Source organism: Phacochoerus africanus, chromosome 1, assembly GCF_016906955.1.
Source record: "Phacochoerus africanus isolate WHEZ1 chromosome 1, ROS_Pafr_v1, whole genome shotgun sequence".
NCBI classification, from domain to species: Eukaryota; Metazoa; Chordata; class Mammalia; order Artiodactyla; family Suidae; genus Phacochoerus; species Phacochoerus africanus.
This window is the reverse complement of record NC_062544.1, coordinates 90,329,966-90,346,958: the sequence shown is the minus strand read 5'-3', so window position 1 is coordinate 90,346,958 and position 16,993 is coordinate 90,329,966. Positions and strand designations below refer to the sequence as shown.

Below are 16,993 nucleotides of genomic sequence, written 5' to 3'. Positions count from 1 at the left end.
ATTCAATTTTAACTTATTTCTGTTGCCTCATATTTGCCATTCATTTATTCTCTACAAATGTAGATTTTTGTATTAACATGATGATAGACAATAAAATCTCCAAGGTGGTTTCTATAAAATAAATAAATAAATGAATAAAAAATACATCATAAGGAATCAGTAATGGATTAGATGATACAGAAGTATGGATCAGCAAACTGGAAGACTGCATTTTTGTTTTGCTTGGGTAATACAACTTCAGAAGTTCTCCTCCAGAAGTGAGAGGTCTGAGTCCCACATTAGGTTTCCCAGCCTAGGGGTCCTGTACTGGGAAATCACTGAAGCAGAACAGAAAGAACAAGAAATGGATAAATTCCTAGAAATGTAAAATCTCCCAAGACTGAATAGGGAAGAAATAGAAAATATGGACAGAAATATGATTATCAGTAATGAAAATGGATCAGTAAGCAAAAAACTCCTGACAAACAGACAGATTCACAGGTGAATTCTGTTAAACATCTAGAGAAGAGTTAACACCAATCCTTGTGAAAGTCTTACAAAAATATTGAAGAAGAAGAAATGCTTCTGAACTCATTTCATGAGGCCAGCATGACCCTGATATCCAAACCAAAGATACCACACACAAAAAAGAAAGAAAATTACAGGCCAATAACTCTGATGAACCTAAATGTAAAAATCCTCAACAAGATGGCAAGCAATCTGAATTTAACAATACATTGAAAGGATTACACAATGTTATCAAGTGAGTTTTCTCCCAGGGATGCAAGGATGATTCAGTATTCATCAGTCAATCAATGTGTTACTCCACATTACCAAAACAAAAGACAAAAATCCCATGATCATTTCAAAAGATGCAGAAATAGTTTTAACAAAATTGAATATCCATTCTTGATTAAAAAAATCTCTCAACCGACACGTGCACCCGCATGTTCATTGCAGCGCTGTTCACAATAGCACATGGAAACAACCCAAATGTCCATCGACAGATGATTGGATTCGGAAGAGGTGGTATATATACACAATGGAATACTACTCAGCCATAAAAAAGAATGACATAATGCCATTTGCAGCAACATGGATGGAACTAGAGAATCTCATCCTGAGTGAAATGAGCCAGAAAGACAAAGACAAATACCATATGATATCACTCATAACTGGAATCTAATATCCAGCACAAATGAACATCTCCTTAGAAAAGAAAATCATGGACTTGGAGAAGAGACTTGTGGCTGCCTGATGGGAGGGGGAGGGAGTGGCAGGGAGTGGCAGGGATCGGGGAGCTTGGGCTTATCAGACACAACTTAGAATAGATTTACAAGGAGATCCTGCTGCATAGCATTGAGAACTTGTCTAGATACTCATGTTGCAACAGAAGAAAGGGTGGGGGAAAAATGTAATTGTAATGTATACATGTAAGGATAACCTGACCCCCTTGCTGTACAGTGGGAAAAAAAAAATCTCTCAACAAAACAGGTGTAAAGGGAATATATCTCGACATTATAAAGGCTGCTTATGACAAACCCACAGCTAACATACTCAAAAGTGAAAATTTAAAAGCATTGCCTCTTGCCATTTGCAGCAACATGGATGAAACTAGAGACTCTCATGCTAAGTGAAGTGAGTCAGAAAAAGAATGACAAATACCGTATGTTATCATCCATATCTGGAATTTAATATGTAGAACAAATGAATCTATCTACAGAAAAGAAAAAAACTCATGGACATGGAGAACAGACTTGTGGTTGCCAAGGGGGAGGGGGAGGGAGTGAGGTAGACTGGGAGTTTTGGGTTAGTAGATGCAAACTATTGCATTTGGAGTGGATAAGAAATGAGGTCCTGCTGTATAGTACAGGAAACTATATCCAATCCCTTGTTAAGAAACATGATGGAGGATAATGTGAGAATAATAATGTATATATATCTACAACTGGGTCACTGCTGTACAGCAGAAACATTGTAAATCAACTATAATAAAATTTTTAAAAAAGTGAAAATAAAAAAATAAATAAAAGCATTGCCTCTAGGATCAAGAACAAGACAAGGATGCCCATTCTGGCCACTCATCTTCGATATAGTATTGGAAGTCCTAGTACAGCAATCGGACAAGAAAAATAAATAAATGGAATCCATATTGGAAGGGAAGAAGTAAAACTGTCACTATTTGCAGGTGACATGATACTAATATAGAAAACCTGAGAGACTCTGTCAAAGATCTATTGGAACTAATAAATGAATTCAGTAGCTTGCAGGATATGAAATTAATATACAGAAATCTGTTAATTTCTGTATGTTAACAATGACCTATCAGATGAAGAAGTTAAGAAAAAAATCCCATTTACGATTGTATCAAAAAGAATAAAATTCCAAGGAATAAATCTAGTCAAGGAGTTAAGCATCTTGTACTTAGAAAGCTATGCCCACTGATAAAAGAAATTGAAGAGGACACAAACAAAAAGAGAGGTATTTTTGTGCTCATTGATTGGAAGAAATAATATTGTTAAAATGACCATACTCCTTAAGGTGATCTACAGTCAATGCAATCCTTATCAAAATATCAATGGCATTTTTACAGAACTAGAACAAATAATTCTGAAATTTGTATGGAAATACAAAAGGCCTTGAATAGCCAAAATAATCTTGAAAAAGAAGAACAAAGCTGGAGGCATCATGTTCCCTGATTTCAAACTATACTGCAAAGCTACATTAATCAAAACAGTATGGTACAGGCACAAAAATAGAGACATAGGTCAATACAACAGAATAGAGAGCACAGAAATAAACCCACACTTATATGGTCAATTAATCTATGACAAAGGAAGCAAGAATATGTATTTGTCAGAATGGATATCATTAAAAAGACAGCAAATAAGGGTTGGTGAGGACATGGAGATAAGGTAACACTTGTGCACTCTTAGAGGAATTGTAAATTGGTGCAGCCACTATGGAGATCCCTCAAAATTTGAAAAATAGAAATACCATATAATTTATCAATTTCACTTCTGGGTATTACTGAAGGAAAATAAAAACATTATTTGAATAGTTATATACACCGTATATTCATTGCAGGATATTACAATAGCCAAGATATAGAAGCAACCTACGTATTTGTCAATGGATGAATGGATAAGGAAGATATGGTATATATAAACAATGAAATATTATCCAGCCATAGAAAAGAAGGAAATCTTGCCATTTGGGACAATATGGATGGACAAAGAGGATATTAAGCTAAGTGAAATAAATAAAAGACAAATACCATATGATTTCACTTAAATGTGGAATATAAAAAACATAACAAACGAACAAATGTAGCAACACAAACAGACTTGTATTTATAGAGAATACACAGGTCACTGTAGGAGGGCACAGCAATGAGTGAAATAGGAGAGGGAGATTAAGAACAACCCAATTCCAGTTATAAAATAAATGAATCACAGATATGAAATATACATCATGGGGAATCTAGTCAATAATATTGTAATAAATTTGTGTAGTGACAGATGGTAACTGGACTTACTGTGGTCATCCCTTGGAATGTTTAGAAATATCAAATCACTATGTTTTGTACCTCGTACTAACCTAGAGTGGTGGGTAAATATTTCAAGTTAAAAAAAATAAAGAAAGAAAGGTAATTGAGAAAACAGAGCATTCACAATTTACTTAATATCATGACCTGGCTTTAGACTAAGGGTAATATTCAACTCTGTGAGTTTTGATGCTAAATATATTTTCATATCTGTGTTGGCCTAAAGAATTATGATACTTCTCTCTCTCTCAAAAAAAAAAAAAAAAAACCAAAAAAAAAACCAAAATAAAAACAAACCCTCAAGGAAAGTCACTTACTGTGAGATACTGATCGGCAGAATCAATCAGATTTTTTTTTTTTTTTTTTGCCAGACTGAAAGAATTGTGATGTTTTGATCCTCAGAGCTTTTTGGGGTGGAGGTGGGGTGTGTGTGTGTGGGGGGGGGGGGGGTTGGAATTTTCTTGTAGTGTCACCAGCTGCTTCTAGATGTAATGCACATTCACCGGTGGGCTTTTGAAGCCAGCCTCCCTTCCCCTCTTGCTTTGTAGACTGGAGGGGTAGAATTGACCTGCCTTTTCAGAGGGAGGTAAATTGAGTTTTGTCTTTTAGCTATAGATTGTTCAATAAGTTGCAATATATTTGTTATGCCACTGGCCCTGTGGTGACCTTCAAGTCGGAATTTTTGTATAGTTTACAAAGCAAACAGAAATCCATTGAACCTTAGTCATGGCCAAAAGCCAAACTGAGAAAAACCTTTGAAATCTATGTTTAAAACCCATTGCAACATCTACTTCATATAGGTCAGTGAATTATAAATGTGAGGGGTATTAACTACAATAACCCAGCTTTCCCCAACCCCATCCCTGACACATTCAGAAGACAAGTTCGTGGTAAAATGCCATTATTTTCACAAGGCATAAAGCCTGGAACAAAGTAACAGGCTATTTCTTGGTTAAAAAGTAATCACAGGGTCCATATGGACTCATTCCATCATTAGCTTCCATCCTTAGTTCAGACTTCAAAATCCTTTCTCAAATGGTCATGCATTTAATATTTGGGAATAATATTTGAAGTGAGAGCCTAAAACTTTTGAAGTAGGGAAATCCGTTGCAGCAGAAAGTTGATCTACAATAACATTTTTAGAAGTTGTGAGCTGGCTAATTAATAATGCCCTGCTGTAGCCCTCACCCACGTCTGCATTCACCCAGAAAAGTCATCTGCAGGGGCCTCAGAAACCACTACTCTAGCCATTTTCCTATATCCTTGCAGGAAAAAAATGACCAAAATCTGCCACAGTTCTGTGAAATGATCCAGAGTATACATGTATTTAGAGATTCTGAGAAAAACATAAAGAAATGTTTGAATATTACAGGAAACAACGATCTGATTGCAAAGTAGTGGGAACTTTTATAATATCTCTGGTATGTGTGAGATTTTTTTTTTTTTTTTTTTTTTTTTTTTTTTTTGCTTTTTAGGGCTGTACCTGAGGCATATGGAGGTTCCCAGGCTAGGGGTAGAATCAGAGCTATAGCTGTCAGCCTACATGACAGCTACAGTAATGCAGAATCTGAGCTGTGTCTGCAACGTACACCACAGCTGATGGCAATGCCTGATCCTTAACTCACTGAGAGAGGCCAGGGATCGAACCTGCAACCTCATGGTTACTAGTCAGGTTCATTTCTACGGTGCCACAACGGGGACTCCTTGATTTTAGATTTGATCTCAGATCTCTAGAGTGATTTAGCTTCTGTTTTATATTCTGTAGGAGGAAAGATACAAAAAACAATAACAACTTCAATTCTTCCTTTTGTGCTTGTGCATGTGTGTTCTCCTGGCTTGGAAACCATTTGCCTTTCTGTTTCTTATATTCTTCATTTAGCTTATGCTTAGCTTTTATATCTAAGCCTAAGCTTATACTCAAATGATGGGGAATTAAGAGAAAACCTCAAATTCTGCACTTCTGGATTTATTTTACATAGCACCCATCAAGAGAGTGCTTGACTTCTAGCTGTATGTAAAATTATAAACACTATACATAATATATGCACTTATTAAAGACATTTATTAAACACTGGGCATTTTAAATGCCCAAAGTAAGACCTCAGGAGCCTCCTCAAATTCTGAATCCATTGGATGGCCTACGATTTGTTTTTCAAACATGCTACTTCTCCAGATGCACCATGGCATATAGGAGTGGGATTTTTCTGCCAAGGAAATGGGACAAAATCCTGAGAAGCAGAATTTCAAGTAAAGGAAAAAGAAAAGAGATGGGATAGTGTGAGCAGGTAGCTTTTGCTGTGTAATGAACAAACACAACATTGCAGTGACAAGGTGATTGGCCAGGGCTATCCTGCTGAGCTCAGATGGGCTGGTCAGGGCTTGGTCCCAGACTGCAGGCCCCATTCAGGTCTGACCCAGGTGACTCATAATCTTCTGGAGTCAGTGGGCTGCCCAGGGCTTGTTTTCACGGTAATGGCAGATGTTCAAAGACACAGCTCAGCTGTACCAAACCCATGCTTACTTACATCATGTTTGTTAACATTGGCCAAAGCAAGTTTCACGACCCTGTTCCAAGCCAAGGCGGGTGAGTGTATAGTTCTCACATAAGTGGAGAGAAAGGAGTGAATATTTGCTGAAAATGATCTAATCTACCACAAATGATCTACATGAAATCTTGAATGTATTGCTTTTTTATTGTGTGGTAAGAGGCTGTGTTGACACCTTAGTTGTTCAGATGAGGCCAGAGAGATAGAGAGGAACATGTAGGTCATGTTAATGTTAATAATAATACTGAAATTGTAGTAATAATAATGGAGTTCTCGGGTGGTTCAACAGGTTAAGCATTCGGCATTGTCACTTCTGTGGCTCTGGTTCATTCCCTGGCCCAGGAACTTCTGCATGCCAAAGGAACAGCCAAAAAAAAAAAAAAAACTTTGAAAAAACCTTAAAAAATAACAATGATACAAAAATTTATAAAGGTAGGATGCTGTCAGTCATGCTATAACAATAAGAAGTAACAGTAGAAGCAGCATATATACTTACTATGCCTTAGATCTTGTTCAAGGCATTATATAAAAATTAATACATTTTCATCCTCATAGCAACCCAATGAAGTCAATGTTATTATCATCTCAATTTTTAAATAAGGAACATGGGGCACATAGAAATGAGGTGGCTTGCCCAGCGTCGTGAACTACAGTAAGTGGTGAGCAGAGATTTAAATCCAGGCTGTCTGGTTCTTAACCTTCTCCCTCCTTCAGTTATTTATGAGCTGTGGGCAGACACAATCTAATTTACATTTTGAAAGGTTGTTCTAGATTTTTTTTACTAGAAAGAATGGAGGAAAGTGTGGAAGTGATGCTATCTGTTAGTTTCTCAAAAGCACAATTCTAGACCGCTCCTCTGACTGTTACCCATGCATGACATAGCAGAAAAGGAGAAGCATTTAGAAATTCAAAGAGCAAATTCAACATTGTTTCAAGACCTATGTGTATGATTGTTTTCCTAGTAATTCATTTTTATTGAAAGTTATAAATGCATTGGTTCATAATGGATTGAACAAGACAACAACAGCAAAAAGAAAAACTCTCTTCTTCACAGATGGCTTGAGAAACCCCGGGAAGAAGATGACTGCCATAATCCAGGCTTGTGTTTAGTGATTGTGTCTTCAATCAGGTTGGTGCTTGGAGAAATAAAGAGAAGTAGATGGATTGGGTAAAAATTTTAAGGTGTGGGGGGGTGCTTAATTCTAATTATCATCATCTCACAGAGATTAAAAGGAAGAAAGGAAGATTAAAAAGGTCAAGTTTAAGGAGTTCCGTTATGGTGCAGTGGAAACGAATCCGACTAGGAACCATGAGGTAGCAGGTTCAGTCCCTGGCCTTGATCAGTGGGTTGGGGATCCGGCATTGCCGTGAGCTGTGGTGTAGGTTGCAGACATGGCTTGGATTCCACGTTGCTGTGGCTGTGGTGTAGGCCAGCAGCTGTAGCTCTGATTCGACCCCTAGCCTGGGAACCTGTACATGCCGCTAGTGCAACACTAAAAAGCAAATAAAATAAAATAAAAATAAAGGTCAAGTTTAAAAGAAACATTCGCAGACACTCCTCTCCCCCCATTTTCAGTCCGCATGCTATTTGCAGCAGCTGTTTTAAGGAAAAATCATGAAGGAATACAATTTATTTATTTATTTAGTCTTTTTGCCATTTCTTGAGCCGCTCCCTCGGCATATGGAGGTTCCCAGGCTAGGGGTGGAATCGGAGCTGTAGCCGCCGGCCTACACCACAGCAACAGCAACTCGGGATCCAAACTGCATCTGCAACCCACACCACAGCTCACCGTAACGCCGGATCCTTAACCCAGTGAGCAAGGCCAGGGATTGAACCTGCAACCTCATGGTTCCTAGTCGGATTCGTTAACCACTGAGTCATGACGGGAACTCCAGGAATACAATTTTATTTGAAATTCAGGAAATAGGAACTCGGAGGAAAGTTTTGGCGATTTTCAGGGCAGGTGCAGTGTTTGTTTACTGTTTGAAGGCAATCACCTCAATTTGCCTGGGGCTTTCCCAATCTGAGCACTGCAAATTTCACATCTGAAAAGTCCCTTCAAGTCCCAGGCAAACCAAGATGGTTGGGCCACCTCTATTTTATACTATAAATTTTATTTTATATTATACTAGTTGTAGTCGTGCTTGTACATATCTTTTCCCACTTTGCCACGAGCCCATCTGGTGAGGCTGTATGTTTCTGGAATGACGGCAAGTGGGATTATGATGTGGATGATCAGACAAACAGAGAACTTGAGTAAGGTATTATAGAAAGAGATTTCAAAAGTGAAAAAGAAATGAGAAACTGGAATAAAATGAGATGCTACTTATTTAGAGAGCTCCTGGGTATTTTTCTGCAACCTGGAAATTTTCACAAATTCTCTTTTTATTTATTTATTTATTTTTTGTGTCTTTTGTCTTTTTAGGGCTGCACGCGCAGCATATGGAGGTTCCCAGGCTAGGGGTCTAATCAGAGCTGTAGCTTCTGGTCTACACCACAGCCACAGCAACGCCAGATCTGAGCCGTGTCTGTGACCTACACCACAGCTCATGGCCATGCTGGATCCTTAACCCACTGAGCGAGGCCAGGGATCGAACCCGAAACCTCATGGTTCCTAGTCGGATTTGTTTCTGCTGCGCCACGACGGGAACTCCACAAATTCTCTTTTTAAAATTAACGCTTTATTGGAGTTGGAGTTCTCTGATGGCCTGGAGGTTAAGGATTAGATGTTGTCACTGCTGTGGTGTGGGTTCTATCTCTGGCCTGGGATTTTCTGCATGCTGCAGGTGCCATCAAAAAAAAAATTTTTTTTGGAGTATGATTGACTTACAATGTTGTATTAGTTTCAAGTGTACACCAAAATGAATCAGTTATACATATACATATATCTATTCTTTTTTAGATTATTTTCCCATATAGGTTATTACAGAATATTGAGTAGAGTTCCCTGTACTATACAGTGGATCCTTGTTACTTAACTATTTTATATATAGTAGTGTGTATATGTTAATCCCAAACTCCTAATTTATCCTTCACTCCCATGTTTTCCCCTTGGTAACCATAAGTTTCATTTTGAAATCTTTCAAAAATTCTTGACTCTGCTGATTTTATTTTTCCAAAGGGTAGAGAAAACAACGAAAGAAACAGCTATATCCTGGTTAATAGGAAGAGGTAGTTGGGAGCAAGGGAGTGGCCCAAAATTGATAGAGGATATGACAGTTTCATCTTAGATTGTATGTAAGTGAAGGGACAGAACATGATGGCAGGGACCTACAATCTCCCCTCCATGCAACAAGGTGGATTTCAACTTTTTTTTTTTCTTTTTTCTTTTTAGGGCTGTACCTGCGGCATGTGGAAGTTCCCAGGCTAGGGGTTGGATTGGACCCCTACACCACAGCCACGGCAATGCAGGATCCTCAACCTACTGAGAGAAGGCAGGGATCGAATCTGCATCCTCATGGATACTAGTGGGATTCGTTTCCACTGTACCACAATGGGAACTCCCAATTTCAACTTTTTAGAGAATCAATCATAATGAGTCCACAATCAGAAGAGGCAAAGGAAATGTAATTAAGAGAAACTGATGCCTAGGACAGATGATGAGTAATAAGAGGGGACTTAGGTATTTAAAAGGAAGTTGTCATATGTTCAAGTACATTACTCCAGGATACTGAAGAATTTTCACATGGGGTGGTTTAAACTTGATGGGTAATGCTGGAAGACTCTGACAGAGCTAGGACACAGTCAAATCATACCATTTTCCAAAAAGGGAAGATAGAGGTTTAAAAAGCTGAAGTCAGAGATTTTTTTTCTTCTTTATAAGGCCACACCTGTGGCATAGGTCCATGGCTAGGGGTTGAAATTGGAGCTGCAGCTGCCAGCCTACACCTCAGCCACAGCAACACCAGTTCCCAAGCATGTCTGAGAACTATGCTGTAGCTCGTGGCAACACCAGATCCTTAATCCACTGAGCAAGGCCAGGGATAGAACCCGAATCCTCATGGATAATATGTCGAGTTCTTAACCTGCTAAGCCACAACTCCTGTATCCTAAAATTTTACTGAACTCACTTAGTAGTTCTAATAGTTTTTTTGGTGGAGCCTTTAAGGTTTTCTATATGTTGTATCATGTCATCTGCAAACAGTGACAATTTTACTTCCCTTCCTTTTATTTCTTTTTCTTGTCTCAGTGTTTGTGCTAGGACTTTCAAAACTAAACGGAATAAAAGTGGCTAGAGGGCGCATACTTACCTTGTTCTTGATCTTAGAGAAAAGGCTTTCAGCTTTTCACCATTGAGTATGATGTTAGTTGTGGGTTTGTGATAAATGGCCTTTATTATATTGAGGTATGTTACCTCTATTCCCACTTTATTAAAAGTTTTTTATAATGAATGGATGTTGAGTTTTGTCAAATGCTTTTTCTGCATTTGTTGTGATGATAATGGGATTTTTATCCTTTGTGTTGTTAATATGATGCCTCTCATTGATTGATTGGTGGACATTAAACAATCCTTCTATCCCTGGAATAAATCCCACTTGATCATGGTATATAACATTGTGTATAATCTTTTTTAATGTGCTAATTCAGTCTTTTGTGGGCTGCATATAGATGGCTCTTTTTTTTTTTTTAGTCTATTTAGCTGCTGTATGCCTTTTGATTGGAGGCTTTAGTTCATTTACATTTAAAGTGATTGTTGTTAGGTATATACTTAATGATATTTGTTACTTGTTTTCCGTTTGTTTCTATAGTTCTCTGTTTTCTTCTTTTAGACTCCTCTCTTGTTTGATGACTTTCTTTGGTTTTATGTTTCTTTCTTTTTGTTTTTTGCATATCTATCAGAGGCTTTTGTTTTGAGGTTACCATGAGGTTCGGATATATATATATATATATATATATATATATATATATATATTTTTTTTTTTGTCTTTTTGCCTTTTCTAGGGCTGCTCCCACAGCATATGGAGGTTCCCACGCTGGGGGTCGAATCGGAGCTGCAGCCACTGGCCTACGCCAGAGCCACAGCAACGCAGGATCCAAGCTGCGTCTGCAACCTACACCACAGCTCATGGCAACACCGGATCCTTAACCCACTGAGCAAGGCCAGAGATAGAACCCACAACCTCATGATTCCTAGTTGGATTCGTTAACCACTGAGCCATGATGGTAACTTCATATTTTCTTATTCCTTTTTATAGCCTTTTTTTTTTTTTTTTTTTGTTAAATAAGACATTTTAACACATCTTGAAAGGTTGGTTTAATGTTGATGAACTTTTTGTTTTTGCTTGTTTGGAAAACTCTATCTTTCCTTCAATTCTGAATGATAACCTTGTCGGGTAGAGTATTCTTGGCTGTATGTTTTTTCCCTTCAGTACTTTAAGTGTATCACTCCTTTCTGGCTTGCAAAGTTTTTGTTGAAAAGTCAGCTGATAGCCTTCTGGGGATTCCCCAATGTGCGACTGTTTGTTTTTCTCTTGCTATTTTTAAAATTTTATCTTTAACATTTGCCCGTTTACTTATGATATGTCTTGGTATGGGTCTCTTTGGCTTCATCTGCTTGGGACTGTCTGTGCTTCCTGGACCTGGACATCTGTTTCTTTCAGGTTTGGGGAGTTTTGAGCCATAATTTCATCAAATACATTTTCTGAGCCTTTGTCTTCTTTTGGAACTCCTATAATGTGAGTGGTAGTATGCTTGATGTTGTCTCAGAGGTGACATAAACTATCCTCATTAAAGTATTTTTTCTTTTTGTTGTTCTGATTGGGATTTCCACTATCAATCTTCCAGGTTGCTTATACATTATTTGTATCACCTAATCTGCTTTTAATTCTTCTAGTGCATTTTTAATTTCAGTTATTGTATTCTTCAGCTCTTACATAAAATCTTTTTATGTTTTCTAGTTCTTTGTTGGAGTTCTCACTGTGTTCCTCCATTTTCTTCCCCTGAGTTCAGAGAGAATTTTTATGACCATTGCTTTGAACTCATTTTCAGGTAAGTTAGTCTTTCCATTTTATTAGGGTTGTTTTTTTTTTTTTTTTTTTGCCCTGGGATTTTTATCTTGTTCCTTCATTCAGAAAATATTCCTCAGTCTTCTCTTTTTGTTTGACTTTCTCTGTTTGTCTCTATGAAATTAGACAAAACAGTTACATATCCTGGTCTTGGAGGTGTATCATCAGATAGGATCATCCCTATGCAGTCGGAGTGTTCCTAGTGGTTTTGGTGGAAGAGCTGGATCTAAGTGAGCATGGGTAGCTTCTTCTCCCATGGTATGTTGGTGGCTGCTGCCTTGGTGGGGTGTGGGGCTGGAGTCAAAGGGGCTAAAGGGAGCTTGGTGCAAGCTGGGGATTTTCTCTGGCTTGATGGCAGTTGCTGCCCTGTTGGGGGGTGGGCCTGGGGCCTGAGGAGCTGGAGCCCAGTGCTGGCTGGGGGGTACACTGGAGCAGTCCTAGCAGACCAGCCAGAACACCAGGTAGTTTTCAATCTGCTGCCTCTGTAGTGGGACTGGGAGCAAGCAGGTCTGTGCATGAGCATTTCAAGAGCAGAGTCTCATTTTCCTATAACCCTCTGGTAAGACCCTCTCATTTTCAGATCAGCCAAGGAGGGTCCTTTTCCAACTGTTTTACCCAAGAGTTGTTGTGCCCAATACATGGCTTGAACCCTTCACTCCTTAGGAAGAATCTTTGAACATGTGATATCTCATTCTTATTCTGAGTTATCCAGAATTATTGTGGGTCCCAACTAGATGGCTTTTCCTTTGCTCCTACCAGAACTCATGTGGTTCTTTCTTTATAACCTCAGTTGTAGAAGAGCTGTTCTGCTTGTTCAGGTCATTTTCTGAGCTGCTCTATATGTACTTATGGTTTTGATGTGTTTGCGGGAGAAGGTGAGCTCAGGGTCTTCCTACTCTGCTATACTGATCCCACCTCTCCTCATCAAAACCACTCTTTTAAAGATAAGCCTCATGGCAACATCTAATGGTAAAATCTATCTCTGTTTTACTTGAGCTAAGAGTATTATTTGACCTGGTTAACTGCTCCCTTCTCTTTCTAGCACTTTGTTCATTTGACTAACAGACTTCTACATTTGCTGTCTTACCAATTGCCTTATTTTAAATGCCTTCTCTGGGTTTTCCTCCTTCTCTCTAACTTTTTATTGTTGCAGTGCCCAGGGCTCAATCCTCTGATCTGCTTTCACCTTTTTTGAGCTCATTGCTTTTCATGGCTTTTAAACCTATCTACATGCCAACAGCTTTTAACATAGCTTTAGTGTGAATCTCTTTCCCAAACTCCAGCATTGTATTTCCAACCTGTTCAAAACTGAACTTCTGATCTCCCACCTCCCAACCCAACTTCCTCCTTCATCTCCTACTTTCCTGTCACAGTTGATGGCAGAAACTTTGACTGTCTAGTATTTCAGGCCAAAAACCGTGGCATGACTACTCTCTCTCTCTTTTTCATAACCACATGCATTCCATCAGCAAATACTGTTGACCTTCAAAATAAATGCGTTTATCACTACCATTTCTCACTGCTACTACCCTAGTCCAAGTCACCATCTCTTACTTAGTCTGACACAGTAACATCCTAACAGATTTTACTTTTCTATTTTTGACATAGTAGCCAAGGTAATTCTCTTAAAATATAAATAGATCATGTCACTCTTCTGTTCAAAACCATGCAATAGATTTTCCTTTCATTCAGTGTATGAATTAAAATCCTTATTTTGACTCACATTATATCTCTGATCGCATCGCCTAATCTTTTCCCCACATCATCCACTCTGCTGCAGCCACCTTGATTTTCTTGTTCTTCGAACATGCCATTTTCCCTCTGTTTTTGTGTTTTTGCACTACTTGTTTCCTCTGCACAAATGCCCCTTTCGTAGAAATTTGCATGGCTCATTCTCTCACCTCCAAGTCTCTGCTGAAGTTACCTTCTTAATGGGGATCTAGACAATCTGTTTAAAATTTTACTCCTCACTTCAATACCCTTCACCCCATTCTACATTTTCTCTTTTTCATAGAATGTATCACCTTCTATTATAATATAAAATATATGTGTATATTATGTTTAGTATATATTTTCTCCTCCTGCTGTAAATTCCATAAGAACAGAAATCTTATGGAATTGTCTATTGTCTATTTTGATCATCAATATATTGCAAGGGCCTAGCACAGTACCTAGTACATAGTAGTATTCATTAAATCAATCAGTCAATCCTGGTTTCTAGATGTATTCCTACCCTGTTACCTTGTCTGTCTTTATTCTAATCAGCTGAGGTCAGGGGAGTGCTATCACTTGTACATAAATAGGACTTCTCCCTCCAGAGATAGAATGGTATTGGTTCTATATGAAATAACTTTTCTCTAAAAATGTGGAATGAATAGGATATAAAGGAAATAATGAACATGTCTTTAAAATCTGAAAGTGTTGAATAACCAATAGGCTGTGGAGCTTAGGGTAAGTCTTAGAAGTCGAACTGGATGAGTTTGAAGATTTCTTTCAAATCTAATATCCAAAAATACTTGTCCCAAGAGTGTTGAGGCCAGTATGAGACTTTAAACAGTGTTTAGCAAAATTCTTCTATTGCTTCTTACCCATTTAATAGCTTTATCCTCAACTTTGGCGACTTAGCAATTAATATAGTTATCAGCAGCCATGTGTGGAGAGATGGGTAATATACAAGATTGTAGAATTAGGGATTTAAGAGCATCTCAATAGACTCCAATAATGGACTAAAGCAAACAAGATAAAATTTAACAAAGATCTATTTAAAGTCTAGTATTTTGAGGTTAAAAAATCAATTGTACAAGTGCAGAACAAGGGTAATCAGGCTTGATAGCAAATTATGTGAAAAGACTTGAAGATTTAGTTGATTATAAGATCAATATGAGCCAACAGTGTGCTGGTCCTTATAAAAACAAAACCAAAAACTATCAAGCGCAATCTTGGGCAGTGTTTGTATAAATATAGTCTTAGACATGTGGCAAGAAACATAATAGTCACAGGATACTTTGCACCATGAAGAGGATAAATGAAGTATTTTGGTTTTGTCCTAAGCATTTAAATAAAATATTTAAATGTTTTATTTAAATAAAGTATTTAAATATAATATTTGAAAGTTACAGTTTAAGAGGATCATTGACAAATAGGCAAAATGTTGATGATGCCAGGAAGTATTCATTCTTTTAGACTACATTTATTAAATGCTGACAGTGTTTCTGGCCCTGTGCTGGATGCTAGGGATACTCTAGTGGCAAAATCCATGGCATCTGGAGTTATCAAAGGAAGGGGGATAACTTGCTTTAAAAAAGATTATAGGTGATATCACTTATATGTGGCATCTAAAATCTAATACAAATGAATCTATATATAAACCAGAAATGGACATACAGAGAAAACATATTTGTGGTTAGAAAGGGGAAAGGGAGGAGGGATAAATTAGGAGTTTGAGATGAGCAGGTATATATTACTATATATAAAGTAGATAAACAACAAGGACCTACTGTATTGCACAGGGGACTATATTCAATATCTTAGAATAAACTATAATAGAAAAGGGTCAGGGGAGTTCCCGTCGTGGCGCAGTGGTTAACGAATCCAACTAGGAACCATGAGGTTGCGGGTTCGGTCCCTGCCCTTGCTCAGTGGGTTAACGATCCGGCGTTGCCGTGAGCTGTGGTGTAGGTCGCAGACGCGGCTCGGATCCCGCCTTGCTGTGGCTCTGGCGTAGGCCGGTGGCTACAGCTCCGATTCAACCCCTAGCCTGGGAACCTCCATATGCTGCGGGAGCGGCCCAAGAAATGGCAACAACAACAACAACAACAAAAAAGAAAAAGACAAAAAGACAAAAAAAAAAAAAAAAGAAAAGGGTCAGAAAAAATATGTATAACTGAATCACTTTGCTGTACACCTGGAACTAGTACAAGATTGTAAATCAACTATACTTCAATAAGACAAGACAAAACAAACAAAAACCATGATCACAGATCATTACAGCAAATAAATATAATAATAATGAAAAAGTTTGAAATATTGCGAGAATTATCAAAATATGATACAGAGACACAAAGTGAGCAAATGCTGTTAGAAAAATGGTGCCAATAGACTTGGGTGATGCAGGGTTGTCACAGAGCTTCAATTTGTAAAAAAAAAAAAAAAAAATGCAGTATCTGTGAAGCGCGATAAAGCAAGGTATGCCTATAGATACTTAAAAAAAGATTTTATATATGTAAAAATTTATTATTTATACTTTATTTTGTATACTTTATCTGTCATAAAATATAAATGTTTTATGATGTTTGTTTATCATACAAATTTTGAGAAGTACAGGAAATTGAAGAGAAGTGGGAAAAGGTTGCTCATAATTCTGCTATTCATTGGTAATCATTTTTTTTCACTTTGCTTACTCTATGAAGTTCTTCAGGAACCCAGAAAAAGTGCGGTGTTGTACATGAGTGGTTTATGTGGGCCAGATCCAAAGTGAGGTTTATCACTTACATCCACAGTTGACTGGTCAGAACTCAGACCCATGGCCCACACTATTGAAGTAAGAGGTAGATGGGCCCCTGGGCTGAGAACAGCAGGGACTGGGCCTTGCTTCTCCTTGACACCTCAAGGAAAAAGTTAGTTGAAGGAGTTGAGCTCTGCTGGAATAGAGAGATAAGATTGTTAGAACGGCGGGGAAGAAGGAGGCAGAGGCTGAAGCAATGAGATTGCAAGCGGAGTTTGTCGACCAACAGAGTGGTTGGGCACTCTGAGCGGGTGAGCCTTGGTTTTTTTTAATAGACAGAGGTTGTTTTGTTGAGCCACATAGTCTGTGGCCTTGGGACTATCTTTGTCTTTGGGAACTCATCCGTTACATGGGCCTTTTTGATAAGAAGCAGTCTGTGTCTTTTTAGGCCTTGTTTCATTCTCCACCCAA

General features: G+C 38.1%; 1 long non-coding RNA gene across 1 annotated transcript in view; it reads right to left on the bottom strand.

Moving 5' to 3' along the window:
• Window positions 1–7,083: 7,083 nt before the first annotated feature.
• Window positions 7,084–16,993, bottom strand: part of LOC125111995 (uncharacterized) — a 60,986-nt gene continuing 51,076 nt past the window's right edge. The window contains exon 3 of the long non-coding RNA XR_007131007.1: window positions 7,084–7,208. This is a non-coding gene — a long non-coding RNA (uncharacterized LOC125111995). The remainder of the gene's footprint in view (window positions 7,209–16,993) is intronic.